The following is a 14736-nucleotide window of genomic DNA, read 5'->3' on the forward strand; positions in this document are numbered from 1 at the left end:
GCTCTTTTGAAGTTTAAACATTTATGTGTCAAAATGTTGGACTGTTCCTTTATCAGTGTGTAACAGTGTGTGTGTGAGAGCCATGTAATGTCCATGTGTGCATGCTGACTGCTCTGACCCCTCCTCCTTTCAGGGTGGAGCCTGCTGGAGTCCGATGGTTGAGACCAGGTCTGAGGAAGTGTAAATGTGTTTTTAATGGGATTCATGAAAACAAAGCAGCACACATTCAACCATCTTCATCATGTCAGGAGTCATCATCAAAGTGTCAATCAATGAACAGATGATGGATCAATAACTGCAGCTGGATTGTGTTTGTTCTCTCCATCAGATTCCTGTCAACTCACAATCCACACAAACACAGTGAACACAAAGCTCCAACTGTCTGACAACAACAGGAAGGTGACACGTGTGGAGGAGGTTCAGTCATATCCTGATCATCCAGACAGATTTGATGTTCGCTGTTACTGGGAGGTCGAGTGGACGAGGAGGGCTTGGATATCAGTGAGTTACAGAGGAATCAAAAGGAAAGGAAGGAGTGATCAGTCCTGGAGTCTTTTGTGTTCTGATCATTATTCCTCTGTGCGGCACAATAACAGACAAACATCCATCTCCTCCTCCTCCTCCTCTGTCTCTAACAGAGTAGCAGTGTATGTGGACTGTCCTGCTGGCACTCTGTCCTTCTACAGAGTCTCCTCTGACACTCTGATCCACCTCCACACCTTCAACACCACATTCACTGAACCTCTTTATCCTGGATTTGGGTTCTGGGATCCATCGGATGGTTTGATAATGGGTTTCAGTATTGATAAACTATTCTTTCGTTCTGGGTCAGTGACTCTGTGTAGTTAGTCTTACCTGTTAGAGAAACAGGTCAGTCTGTACATGTCTGTGTCTTTCACTCTGAAACACATGATGAGATTCATGGATTCAGTCAGTTGATGTTTTAAACTAAATGATTCACAAATTATTATTCGACACAAGTTTGGTGAGCAGCAGGGCTCATCCTGATTTTTGTTTTTGTGCATTATAATGATGAAATAACTTTGTCATGTCTGTGGTGGCCTTTGGAGAATTAAACCATCCTTTAGAAACTAGATATAAATGTCTGTGATGGACCGAGTTGAAAAACAAGAGGAGTCACAGGAATTATTTGAAAAATAGGGTTGCCATTTATTTAACCCCAAAACTATATTTACAAAAGCAATAAATGTTGCGCTCATAAAAGAGGTCAAAGAAACAAAATCAAACTCAGCAAAGAGTACAAACTTAACAAACCAAATGACTGCCCAAACAAAGATAACTGACCTACACATGAAATGACATACAAGGGTATATATAATGGCTGATCAGACCATTGTGACACATGAGGGGTAACAAACAAACACAATCATAAATCACAGAACAATGCAGTACAATCTAGTTTGTTAATAAACTAAACACTAAAGAAGAAAATCAAAACCCCATTAAACCCAAATATTTAATTAAATTCAAATACTTTGTTTTTGAAGTAAAGAAAACACACATTCTCCCATTCAGTAGGAAGTGGTGGTGTGGTCCAATTAGCCCTCTTTGTACTTAATGGTTTCAAACCCTGGCTACCATCTTTCGTCCAGCAACTCCCAGGGATGATAGCAGGTAAGAAATAAAAAGACAAAGGTTAGTCAAAAATCAAAGCAATGACGTGGTATGAATACATAAGTAAACTAAATGTGCACGCTTACAAATAGAACAAATGTATCCAAACCAATCAATAAAGTTATTGGAAACTAAAGTGTGTTACTATGTTCAAATGAAAATACAAGAGTTACTGACTTTAGAGTGTGGCCACGGGTATGGCCATCACACTGTCATATTTTCCAACATTGATATTTTTCTGTGTTTCAGACGACAATGAAAAGATAAAGAACAGTCTGTAGATCATAAGTTATCAATTCAAATGATCATTAAAGCCACAAGAGAAGCTTCCTGTTATTTGTACCACTCACCTGGTCATGTGATCCAGCTGTGCAGCCAATCATAACTGACATCACTTTCTACTTTGATATTTCCATGGTGATGGACTGATTCTTGTTTAACACGTTCATACTCTGATGGATGCATCGGAGAGGGTTAGTGTCTTGCTCAAGGACACTTTGTGTGCCAGCTGGAGCAGTCAGGGATTGAACCTCCAACCTTCTGATCATTAGATGCCTTGCTCTATCTCCTGAGCTACAGCATCATCAAAGCTCTTTCTTAAATCCTCTCTGAGAGGAGCTCAAACACGAGGAGGAGACGAAAGTGAGGGAAGAGAGTGGACTCATTAGTAAAATGAAAAACAGTCAGCATTGATGTTTAAGACAAGTGAGGTAACAGAAATGCTATATATGGCAGTGGTCACCATGGCAACATCAATGTCGGTCGCTACGTATTGTATTGATCCTGATCTGTGAGCCTCATATCAGGATATGCTGTTGTTTGTATTTGTTTTCATTGTTACCATTTTTGTGTCTCTTTTAACAAACTCCTTTTATCTTGCCATCGTTTGTCACAGTCAAACTAAATTTGGTTCATCTTTCTACAATAAAAACATATCTTCATCTTAATTATTGTATGTGCAGAGTTGTAGTTACTCACAGTGACCACTGGAGGCATGTGATCCTGATAGTTTCCCTGGAAGCGTCCAGTTCATCCACATTAATGAAGCTGTTGGTGATTAACGCTCATCTGTAGAACTTTAACAACAATATTAAACATTTAATCGCTCTACAAACAGTTTGATGTATAAACTGTGTCTTAAAGGATCAAATGTCACATTGAAAGCAGATTTCACTGTAATGTCCTCTGTTTGAAATATTCCAAATATAATCTGGCTTGGTAATGATTTACTCATATATTGTCCACGCAGACTAAAGCAGTAGGAGATGAGATGGAAAACAATTAGAAGAATCTTTACTCTTTAATGTCACACATTCCTGTTCCTCTTTGTATGTAACATAACAACATACATGATACAGCTGCAGCAGCTGAGGCGAGGAGAGAGGCAGCAACAAGAAAACTGGAAGAAGGAGACCAACAACACCACCTGTGGAAATCTTTCCCCAATCAAGCGTCATCATATCAGCAGTTCATCAAAAGCACACATGCTCCGACCTGACAATGCAGAGGTGTGGCAAAATCATTGAAATCATTTATTAAACAAATACATCAAAAATAAGAGTGGAGCTGCAATGAAAGAGAAGTGAACTTTCTACAGTTAACACAAAGTTTTCCCTGACAGGTGACATTTAATTAAAGTGACTTTATTAGCACACACACATTCAGAGGCCGTCTACAGCAGAGCTGCAGCTATTCAGCAAATGTCTCCCTGCAATCCTCACTGCAATACCTACATTTGAAAATGAAACCAGCTCTACTGTTCACACATGAAAAGTCGTGTGAATAACCAGTTTTCCTCAGATCTCTGTTTTAGTAACTCTGAAGTCTGAACTTTGGATTTTTGCATTCTGTTTGTACTGATAACTGTCAGTGGATGATTTTGATCCCAAAGAAATCTTGAACACACATGTAGTGATAGGACGTGTGCACTGAAGCAATGGTTAGGAAACAGAAATCGCCTGAGAATCTGCTCATGTTTAAGATTTCTTCTTTACAAACATTTTCTGTGGCTGTTCCCAGTATGACCAGTGACACAAAGCATGGAAAATGGGGATTAGTTCACAAATACACTTTTTCAAATGTAAAGAAATGAATCAATAAAATAAAAAGTAAAAGAAATAAAAAATAAGGGTCTGAGGCTTCTGTCTCACTGTATCCATGGCAACAATTTACTTCCTGTTCCTTCATATCAGAACCACATCTTTGAAATCAAAGCATTTAAGATTCAAACTCAACCACAGATGTGTTCAATTAAATATTAAATGAAGCAGTGCAATGTTTTTATCACTATCCAAATTTGAGGTCTAAGTAGAAGATTTTAAAAAAGCAACACACACACGCACACACACACACACACACACACACACAGCATGCAGACATGATTTAGGTGATGATAATATAACGACTGCACAGACCCGTGGGATGATTCATGTCCTTTTTCTTACTCTATACTCCTGGACCGGGTTCAGACTATATGCATCTAAAGGCCATCGCTCCGGAGCCCTGAGCCTGATGGCAGCAGCTTCTACCCGTCTTCCACACATCTCACCCTGTAGACACTCAATGATGAACTTCTTGCTTCAGGACCTTCTTGATGAATTTGTTTTCCAATCCACAGTTTTCTACCTGATCTGTGTGTTTGAAGTAAAATGTGTTACTTCAAATGTAAAAGTTAAACAGACAGAAAGCATCAACGTGGACTTCAGTCAATGTTTTGTGTTCATACAGGTCAGCTGTTGCACACAGAGCTCCTGGATTTACACTGTGCCCTGGTTCCTGTGTTTCTGTATGTAGTTTAGTCTAAAGTGTTTCCTCCTCATGTACAGACTGAATTATCTGTTCAACAATCAGCATTTCTGATTCATGGATTTCATTTGTTTTGACTTGTTTTGACTGAGATTTCAACATATCTGTGGTGGCATCTGTTCAGTGTTATGGAAGTTTTACAGCACTAATCTCACTTCACTCAGTAACATAACAGTGAACAATATTACTATTAGAAAGATTATTAGAGAAGCCACAATCAGATGATCCCCTATGAGGTGTCCTTGGTTATAGTGCAAGGGCGTAGATTTGGTTTTGGCATTGGTGGGGACGGATGATTCAACCACCGAACCCTGCCCTGTTTTCTTTTCTTTTTCCTTTTTTTCTTTGCTTCTTGATAAAAGGGGACAAATATACTTGCCTACATATGCTATTCTACATGCTTTTAAACCATTTAAAATTACAATTCAATATCCAGCGATTCAATAATCACTGGATATTGGTGGGGACATGTCCCTTCCATCCATGCCAAATCTACGCCCTTGTTATAGTGTGAAGTCATTTGAGGGGAGAGAGAAGAAAGAAACACTTCAGTGTTCATGAAAAAGTCATCAGTCTTCTTATGGGAAGAGACCTCCACCAGACCAAGACAGGTAAGACAAATCGATGCCATGTGACAAATCGATGTCATGTGACAAATCGATGCCATGCGACCAATCGATGTCATGTGACAAATCGATGCCATGTGACAAATCGATGCCATGCGACCAATCGATGTCATGTGACAAATCGATGCCATGCGACCAATCGATGTCATGTGACAAATCGATGCCATGCGACCAATCGATGTCATGTGACAAATCGATGCCATGTGACAAATCGATGCCATGCGACCAATCGATGTCATGTGACAAATCGATGCCATGCGACCAATCGATGTCATGTGACAAATCGATGCCATGCGACCAATCGATGTCATGTGACAAATCGATGCCATGTGACAAATTGATGTCATGTGACAAATCGATGCCATGCGACCAATCGATGTCATGTGACAAATCGATGTCATGTGACAAATCGATGCCATGTGACAAATCGATGCCATGCGACCAATCGATGTCATGTGACAAATCGATGTCATGTGACAAATCGATGCCATGCGACCAATCGATGTCATGTGACAAATCGATGTCATGTGACAAATCGATGCCATGCGACCAATCGATGTCATGTGACAAATCGATGTCATGTGACAAATCGATGCCATGCGACCAATCGATGTCATGTGACAAATCGATGCCATGTGACAAATCGATGCCATGCGACCAATCGATGTCATGTGACAAATCGATGTCATGTGACAAATCGATGCCATGCGACCAATCGATGTCATGTGACAAATCGATGTCATGTGACAAATCAATGCCATGTGACAAATCGATGCCATGCGACCAATCGATGTCATGTGACAAATCGATGTCATGTGACAAATCGATGCCATGCGACCAATCGATGTCATGTGACAAATCGATGTCATGTGACAAATCGATGCCATGTGACAAATCGATGCCATGCGACCAATCGATGTCATGTGACAAATCGATGTCATGTGACAAATCGATGCCATGCGACCAATCGATGTCATGTGACAAATTGATGCCATGTGACAAATCGATGCCATGTGACTATTAAATTCCGTTCTTTTGAATTCTTTTGGCGACAGAGGAAGACTTCCGACTCAGAGTGGTCAAGTTCAAAAAATGATCTTTATTGTACATTTCCAGAAACGGAGACCTGTACCCACTAACACATGCTCAGGTCTGAAAGCATAGCACTATGTATACCCATATCAGCATAAATCTCCGCTAGAAAGCACACTCCAAAATTTTTGTCTGTCAGGATTTACGCCTCTTTTTATTTCAACCAGCTACATGACATGCAAAAGTTACACTTAATGACAGTTAGACAAGTTTCCGGTATCTGCAACATTTTTGTTTCAACCGTCTCACCCCCACACGTTTCCTGTTGACTTATTCATGGCATACTTATCTTTAGCCCCTTCTGCATAACTAGTTGCTAAGCAAAGACAAGGCAAGATGTGTTCCACCTTTACCCTAGAAAATAAATCTATGTGATGTTTGTGTATGTAAGCATGTTATGCATTCATTCACTACACTCCACGCCATCCCTGCAAGTTAAAAGCTGTGCAGTTAAAAGCTAAATGAATTCCAGGCCTTTGGTCTGGCCTATGTTTAAATCATGTGTTTGTAAGCGTGTATGCAGTTTATCCTTCTATGCTCCAAGTCACTTACACAATAGATTGTCTGGACATTGCGCCAAACAAAGCTTGAAACCTTTAATATACTGAGCATCAACTCTTAATGAGCAAAAATATGCAATGTGTGTATAAAATGATTATAAACGCTTATTCTACTAAAATACATCCAACCTAAGTCAGAGATTTTCAGTCAGTTAAGCTTAAGCATATAAACAATCACTTATGCATAAGTTTTCCCGTACCTAAATTATGACCCAACAAGTCATAAAATGATCCCAAAACCCCTTATTTCAAATTAAACCTGAAATTCCCCCTTTTGACACCTCTTTGGTGTCACAAACTGAAAATGCTTCGCCAGAGCTTAGGAAATCAAAAGAAAAAGGTTAGTCATATTATTTCTCCAAACGCCTCAGCGATCCTCCTCTCGGGTATATTTGCTCCGGGCCTGCAAACCTGTGTTTAAGGGCTAAAATCAGTTTAAAAGATTTAACGTGATGATTAAACTCCTGGCTCCATTCAGAGCTGCCTAAAAATAACACCTGTGTGTTAACATTAACTTCATTTTTCACACTCAGTTTTCCCCACTTATGATCCAATCTGTGTTATAAGAAAGAAAACTTAAAACAGAACAGTTATCAGTCATGTGTTTCTTCGGTTAATGGTAACATGAGTTATATCAAAACTTTTCTCCCCTTTAGCATTTGGCATTTTCCCAACAATATAATGTAATATCATATTCTTATGTCAACCTTCAGTCTCCCCTCCTGTCTCTCTCCTCCTCCTGCTCTGGCCAATAGCAAAACAAAGCAAAGCATCCCCTTTTCTCTTGCCGGCATGGTAAATTGTTTGTCCTTATTTATTCATCCTAACCTTAGTCCAGTCTTTATCTCAGTGCCCAGTCGGTCCAACCTTTAGTCCACATTGTCCGTCCAGTCACCGTCCATTTACCCACATTCACTCACACGCATTCACACCAGGTATTGCTGATAGCGGAGACTCCCGCGCAAATAATCAGATTCTCCACCCTCAGCAACATGAGCTCATTCATTTGTTTTATTTTGTTTTTTAGGAAAAGAGTTCTTTATGCTCTTGGACTGGATCGAGTTGCTACAATCCTTTTAGACAGGGACTTACAACCTGATCAGGTCCGCACAAGTAGCCTTCTCCTCAGCCAGTTGTAATCTGGAAAAGGTCACCTTATATTTGTTCTCCCGGAAATTTTTTACAGCGCTGTTAAATCACTCTTTCGGGCCTGCTTAGAACAAAACTGAAAAAAAAAAGAGATCTGATTATTAGCTCATCAAAGCACAAAACAAAATCACCTGCCAGATTTTTCTACGTGCACTGTTACAAAAATAATGGGCCCCTCTAATACATGTCCATGTTCAATAAAACTCCCTCTATTAAAATAAGACGAACACCCAAACCTATCTGACAGAATCAACCCATCACTACAACAACCTCAAAAATCTTAAACACAGAAAATTGTGCTTATCAATCTATCCATATGTTGTTGGGATTAGAACTTTCGGGGCACAAAGGTTTTGCCCTACTCTTTGGCTTAAATAATACTTACATAGTCTGAAATCAGACTTAAAATCACTCCCTCTGTTCATTTTCCCCACATCATATCTCAGTGGTTGGCCTCAGATTCCACAGCATCCTTAGAGTCCGAGGTCAACTGACATAATTTCACCTGCTAAATACACAGAAAGTCTTGTTAAAAGCCACACCGCCACAGTGTCTCTTCCAGTGCAAGCTTCACGCCTACAGTCAGACAGGAAACTGTTAAGATTCAAAAATTGGAGAAAAGGAGTACGGAGGGCTCTCAAGCAAATAAGAACTCTGGTCCACGAGGTATGATCAAAGCGAAGATTTATTGGTTACATGCATGGAGTTCAACACTGTGCAGATTCAGTATTGAACTGTCTTACAATAGTCAGAACAAAGACTTTATAGGGGTGAAATAGTACAGCCCCCCTTCTGTTGCCAGGCAGATCCAGTACAGCATACGTCAATCCAAAACCACAAACGTTCAGTTAACTTTGACACAGTTTAAAAGAACATCGCGTCTCGTCTCCATCCAGGTGTCGTCCCACAAGCTCGCTCTTATCTCTATGACATCTGGTGTCTTCCTGGAACAAACTGACAGTCTCGGCACAATTTGCAATTACAGCAAAACACATCTTAACTTCTTACCTACTAAAATGAGTCTACTACTGTGTGTGTGTGTGTGTGCATGTGTTGCCCTCGCTCTGCACCTTATTTGACCTCTCTAACTATATATGTGTCTGTATGTGTGTGTATGTCTGTGCATGTATGATCCTCACGCTGCACTTTAATTGACCTCAGCTTAGGCACCCAGGCTAAGGCCATCCTGTGTGTACTGATCTTGACTTATATGTAAAATATATAAAACAAATGTTTCAATCTACTACAACTACTTAAAGCTTAATCACAGCTTAATCAGAGATATTAATGCATAATAAAACAGCCTGCTCAAAACACCTTACAATCTAACTCGGCTTTCAGTTTCACTTTTGCAAAGCATGGCGTTTCCTGTCAGCCTGCAACTCAGTCTCTCACCCACTGAAGTCTTCAGTGTAAGAATATAAAAACATTCAAAAGCCTTTAAAATTATAGATTCACCTCAACAGTTTAAAGTGGTTCTTCTTGGACCTGTAATAAAGCTTAATTGGGTGCCAATATGTTTAAACACCTAAATGCAATATCAATATTAATAATTAATTGAATAGTAATAATAATCATAAAAAATAGCAGCAAATAATAGCAGCATAATATTTTACTAATAAGAGTTTCTGACCCTCACTTGACCAGGAGCCACAGCTCCTTTAATAAGCACAAATGCAATCGTGTATAAAAGATTAAAATCATTTTCATTACGTAGGGGTTTTCCCCAGACTTCCAATATGTTTGCTCATGTCACTTACAGTCTAACCGCTGCAAATTGCAATGATCAGCATGCTCTTTTGGAAGTTGCCAATTATATAATGACAGGGGCAGTTCATCTGATCCGACAAAACCTAAATTCCTCTTTTTTCTTTTTCTTTCCCCAGTCATCCGACTAATTTGCATACTGAGTCATCTCTCAAGAAGTTGCCGTGACAAGAGAAATACATGTTTAAACATTACCACCTTATTCAATTATTTTATTTATTTCTACAGTAATCACTTGTTTTGATCAATCTGTACAAGAGCACTTCTAATTCACTATTCTAAAAACTACTACACACTAAGCGACTTGGACAAGATGATACACAGACTCACACGCTCAACATGCTGTCTAATCTTCATGAGCTCTCTTGTATTTGTAAGGTTAATGCATTTTCTGTTTGTGTGTGTGATTTTGTATATCTTTCTTTTTACAGTCTTTCAGACTCTTCCACAATTTTCCCACTTAAACATTCATTTTTCTTTTTCCCAGGTTTGCTAACCCAAATTTTGATTTCCCACCTTAAATAACAGCATTCCTTGTCTTCAGCCAGGAGTGAGAGCTCACTTGTCAGGATTAGTGACGCATGGCGCTGTAAACAATTCACCCAGAAACTTCGCCTGAACGTTTCCAGTGATGTTAACCTATAACTTTCTTTCGACTGCTGCATGTGGAAAATTGATCCAGGTCTGCTTTGCACCTAAAAGTGACAACACTAGCACATTTTCATTATTATCATCACTGCTTAAACAACACACTTCTCTCTCTCCGGCCAGAAACACCAATTTCTGTCATGTATTCTCATTCATGAATGTAAGCATGTTCTTCATTGCGTTTATGTTATGTGGTCATATTAATTGAGTGTAAGCTGCTTCTTCATTGCATGTGTATTTTTATAATCAGGTGTAATTCATGCCTCTTTGCACTGAGCTGTGGATTCAAACTGTCTCACTTCTGATTCTTTCCAAAGATAATTTCACATGTAATATGTGTATGTGTGTTTTCTATTCATTCATGTAATTGTTAGTTCATCTATTTATTTATCTCTGTCTTTTTTTCTTTCTTTTTTTTACCTCTTTGTTATGATGCTCTGGGCATTTCTAAACCTCCACAAGTTCAGCCTCCATTTTCAATCCAATTATATCCTGTACTCTCTCACTCAAACTCGCCCGGGCTTGACCTCTCACTGGTCCCTGTCCCTCTTCTCACAGTGTCCTGTGTGACCTTCAAATCTCCAGCAAACACAGTCCCAACTCAGCTGTTTCTTCTTCTCTGTTTCTTCTCTGTTGATCTTTTCAGTCTTTTCTTGTAGGTTAACTCCCAGCATGGCAAATATCACATCCAGTGCCTTCAAACAGTCATGTCACTTGTCAAGTTTCCAGCTTGTCATTCAAAGCTCATTTTCCATCAGTCGTATTCTTACATGCTGCTGGACCCTTCAGTGTTTTAGGTCAGTTGCACTGTCTTTTGCCTGCTGTTAACTCTTCAAGTCCACTGTGTTCTATCTGTCTTCTGTCGTTATCAGGAGATTAACTGTCCTTCAAGCTTCTTCTCAGGATAGAGACAAAATGAGAGGTCAAGCTGTCAAATTTTTACGCCAAAGGCTGTCATCCCAATTCTGTTAGTCTATCATTTTGCCACTGTACTGATTTTTTGAGGTTGAGTAAGTCCATGGTCACCTGTATTAACACACTAAAACACTTATTTAATATCATTTTCATTACTATGTCTTAATACATTCAAGTCTCTAATTCCTCTGTTTTCATGTTGCAACGTAACAAGCTCACCGTCTCCTGCTCCACTTCCTGCTTAAATACAGCCACACACACTCATATTTTGATCTATTTCTCCCTTTCCTGTTTCTACAGCCTAATCAAACTCTTTTTTTGTATTTGCAGTCTATAAAACCTCTGTAATTCTGCTAAATGTTGATATAAAAAGAATGCACCCTTATTACACGCCCACACACTTAAATATACTAAGCTCTTTGCCTTTGCAAGCATTCACATCAAAATCTTCAGCGTGCTTAGCAGAGGTCTTTCAGACATCAAGACAATTACCAGTTTGTGTTTTTTCCACACATATCACCATTCTTTCAGCTCAGTTTCTGTAGCATCATCCACACAATACTTTCCTCAGCATTTTACACACTTCCCTGAACTTCGTCGTCTCACACGCACACACTCTCTTCTCTCAGACTTCCTCTTTTTCCCACACTCTGCTATGAACCTGCGTAGTGTTATTATTACTTATTTATTATTTTGTACAAATCACAGAATCGCTCAAATCCAGTACTCACAACATTCACACACTTAGAATCACTCAAAATACGCTTTCCTAAGAGTATTTTTTATCAAACATGCTGTTTAGAATCAGAAAGAGGAAGTAGACTGCACCCAATAACTGCGTCTGTCCTCTTAAAAGAGAAGAGAAATAAACACATATGTCTCAAAAAATTAGCATATTGTGATAAAGTTCATTATTTCCTGTAATATACTGATAAACATTAGACTTTCCTATATTTTAGATTCATTACACACAACTGAAGTAGTTCAAGCCTTTCATTGTTTTAATATTGATGATTTTGGCATGCAGCTCATGAAAACCCTCAACCTCAGGTGGTGAAGCGAGGGCAAGCTCTTCTGAATCTTGAGGCGTAGATGTGCTCTCAGGTTGCTCTGGAACGAGGTGACATTCTCCATCTAGAATCTGATCACTATGTCTACGCCAGACTAAGTTGGCTCCAACATTTATGGTGTATATCAGTCCGGTCTGTGAACGAATCGTGCCAGACTGCCATTTCCGACTTGGGTCTCTGTAGTCTCTGGCGAGAACTTTTTGTCCAACATTGAAGAATCTGGTTTTGTTTCCTGTTGCTTCCACCATGGAAGACTGTTTATCTTGGACATCCTTGCGAATGTCTGGTTTCAGCAAATCTAGACGTGATCTCAGATTCCATCCCATGAAGAGCACTGCAGGTGTGTGTCCAGTTGTTGCATAATTTCCCCTAGGGATCAATAAAGTATTCTGATTCTGATTCTGCATGAGTGGTGTTCCTGTAAGCCAGTAAGAAATTGTCAATTTTCTGTTGTAGCGGCTTCCCCTCTGTGCGACTGGCTTTCATTGACCGCTTAAAGGACTGGATGAACCGTTCAGCTTTGTTGCAGGAAGATGGGGAGCTGAAGTGATATGTCGTATGCCGTTACTCCCAAGGAAACACTGGAACTCCTCTCCAGTAAACTGACGACCATTGTCACTTACGAGCTGTTGTAGTGGACCTGTGCGTGCAAACTGTGACCAAAGACTATTGATCGTGCTGGCAGCTGTTGCTTGCTTTACGGGGAAGATTTCTGGCCACTTTGAGTGGGCATCAACCACAACCAGGAACATTTGGTCCATAAATGGGCCAGCATAGTCTATATGAATGCGTTGCCATGGAGTGGATGGCCACTCCCACGCGTGTACAGGTGCTGTTTGAGGCTTGCGCAGCGTCTGCTGGCAACCAATGCAGGATTTAGCCATATTCTCTATTTCACAATCAGTGCCTGGCCACAAAACATAGCTTCTAGCAAGACTTTTCATCTTAACAACACCCAAATGTCCATCGTGCAGTGAGTCCAGTACCTTTGTACGTAGTTTGGGTGGCAGGATAACACGAGTTCCCCACAGGACACATCCTTGGCAAACGGATAGTCGTTCTTTGCGGGTGGAGTACGCAGAGAACTGAGTATCACTACAGGACAGCCAACCATTCACAGTAAGATCATATACAGGGTGGGCCATTTATATGGATACACTGCAATAAAATGGGAATGGTTGGTGATATTAAAGTCCTGTTTGTGGCACATTAGTGTATGTGAGGGGGCAAACACCTCAAGATGGGTGGTGACCATGGTGGCCATTTAGAAGTCGGCCATCTTGGATACAAGTTGTATCCAAGTTGGATACAACAAAACACTCAAAGCACTCTTGAGTGCTCGTTTTTGTTTGTTCTTAATCCATATTTTTCTAGCCTTTCCAGGACTGCTGTTAGGTTAGCCAGATGAGTCTCCTCATCAACACCAGTGACGATTATATCTTTCAGAAAACACTGTGTTCCTGGAATGCCTTGTAGGACCTGATCCATGGCACGTTGCCATACTGCTGGGATACTGGCGATACCAAATACCAGTCTGTTGTACTGATATAGGCCTTTGTGAGTGTTTATCACCAGATATTTCCTGGATGTCTCTTCTACTTCCATCTGGAGATAAGCCTGGGCAAGGTCAATTTTTGAAAAGTGTTAGTGGTAGTGGGTACTGATCTACGCGGAGAACTGGGTTCACTGAAACCTTAAAATCACCACAGATCTGCACACTGTCACTTGCTTTCTTGCTTACTGACACTATTGGTGTAGTCCAATCTGACCATTCCACCTTGGTGAGTATTCCTTGCTCTTCCAAGCGCTGGAGCTCTGCTTCGACTTTGGGGCGTAAAGTATAAGGTACAGGACGTTCCTTGTGAAATCTTGGTTTTGCATTGTCCTCCAGTATGATCTGTGCTTTAATATTTTTCAGGGTGCTGATTCCATCTTTGAACACCTGGGCATGGTTATTAAGTATCTGTTTCAGTCTTTCATCCACAGACTGTGCACTCAGGCCTCGTTCCAGTCATATTGACTTTATTTTTTTCCAGTTGAGGTGGATGTGTTTCAACCAGTCACACCCAAATAATGGCACACCTCCATCTTTCAGAACATAAAGTTCCAGGTTGCATTTCTTTTTCTCATATTCCACTTTCACTTTTAGTTTTCCCGGAGGAGTTATTCTTTCACATGTGTACGTTTTCAGTTTCACTGAGGTGTGTTTCAGTTTCAGATTGGGGAATTTGTCTCTGTAATCTTCATATGAGATCAGTGAGAGGGCAGACCCAGTGTCCAGTTCCATCTGTAACTCAACCTCTTGTATTTTTGGTGTGAGCCATGTTGCATCATTATCTTTCTCTTGCATTGTGTACAGCTCCAGGCATGCCAAATCCTCCTGAGAATCATTTGAGTCTGTCTCATGTACTTCATGCAGCTTTCTGTCTCTTTTCCAGATTTTGTTTTTCTTTTTATCATACTGCTTTG

The sequence above is a fragment of the Oreochromis niloticus genome, linkage group LG3 (genome assembly GCF_001858045.2).
Source record: "Oreochromis niloticus isolate F11D_XX linkage group LG3, O_niloticus_UMD_NMBU, whole genome shotgun sequence".
NCBI classification, from domain to species: domain Eukaryota; kingdom Metazoa; phylum Chordata; class Actinopteri; order Cichliformes; family Cichlidae; genus Oreochromis; species Oreochromis niloticus.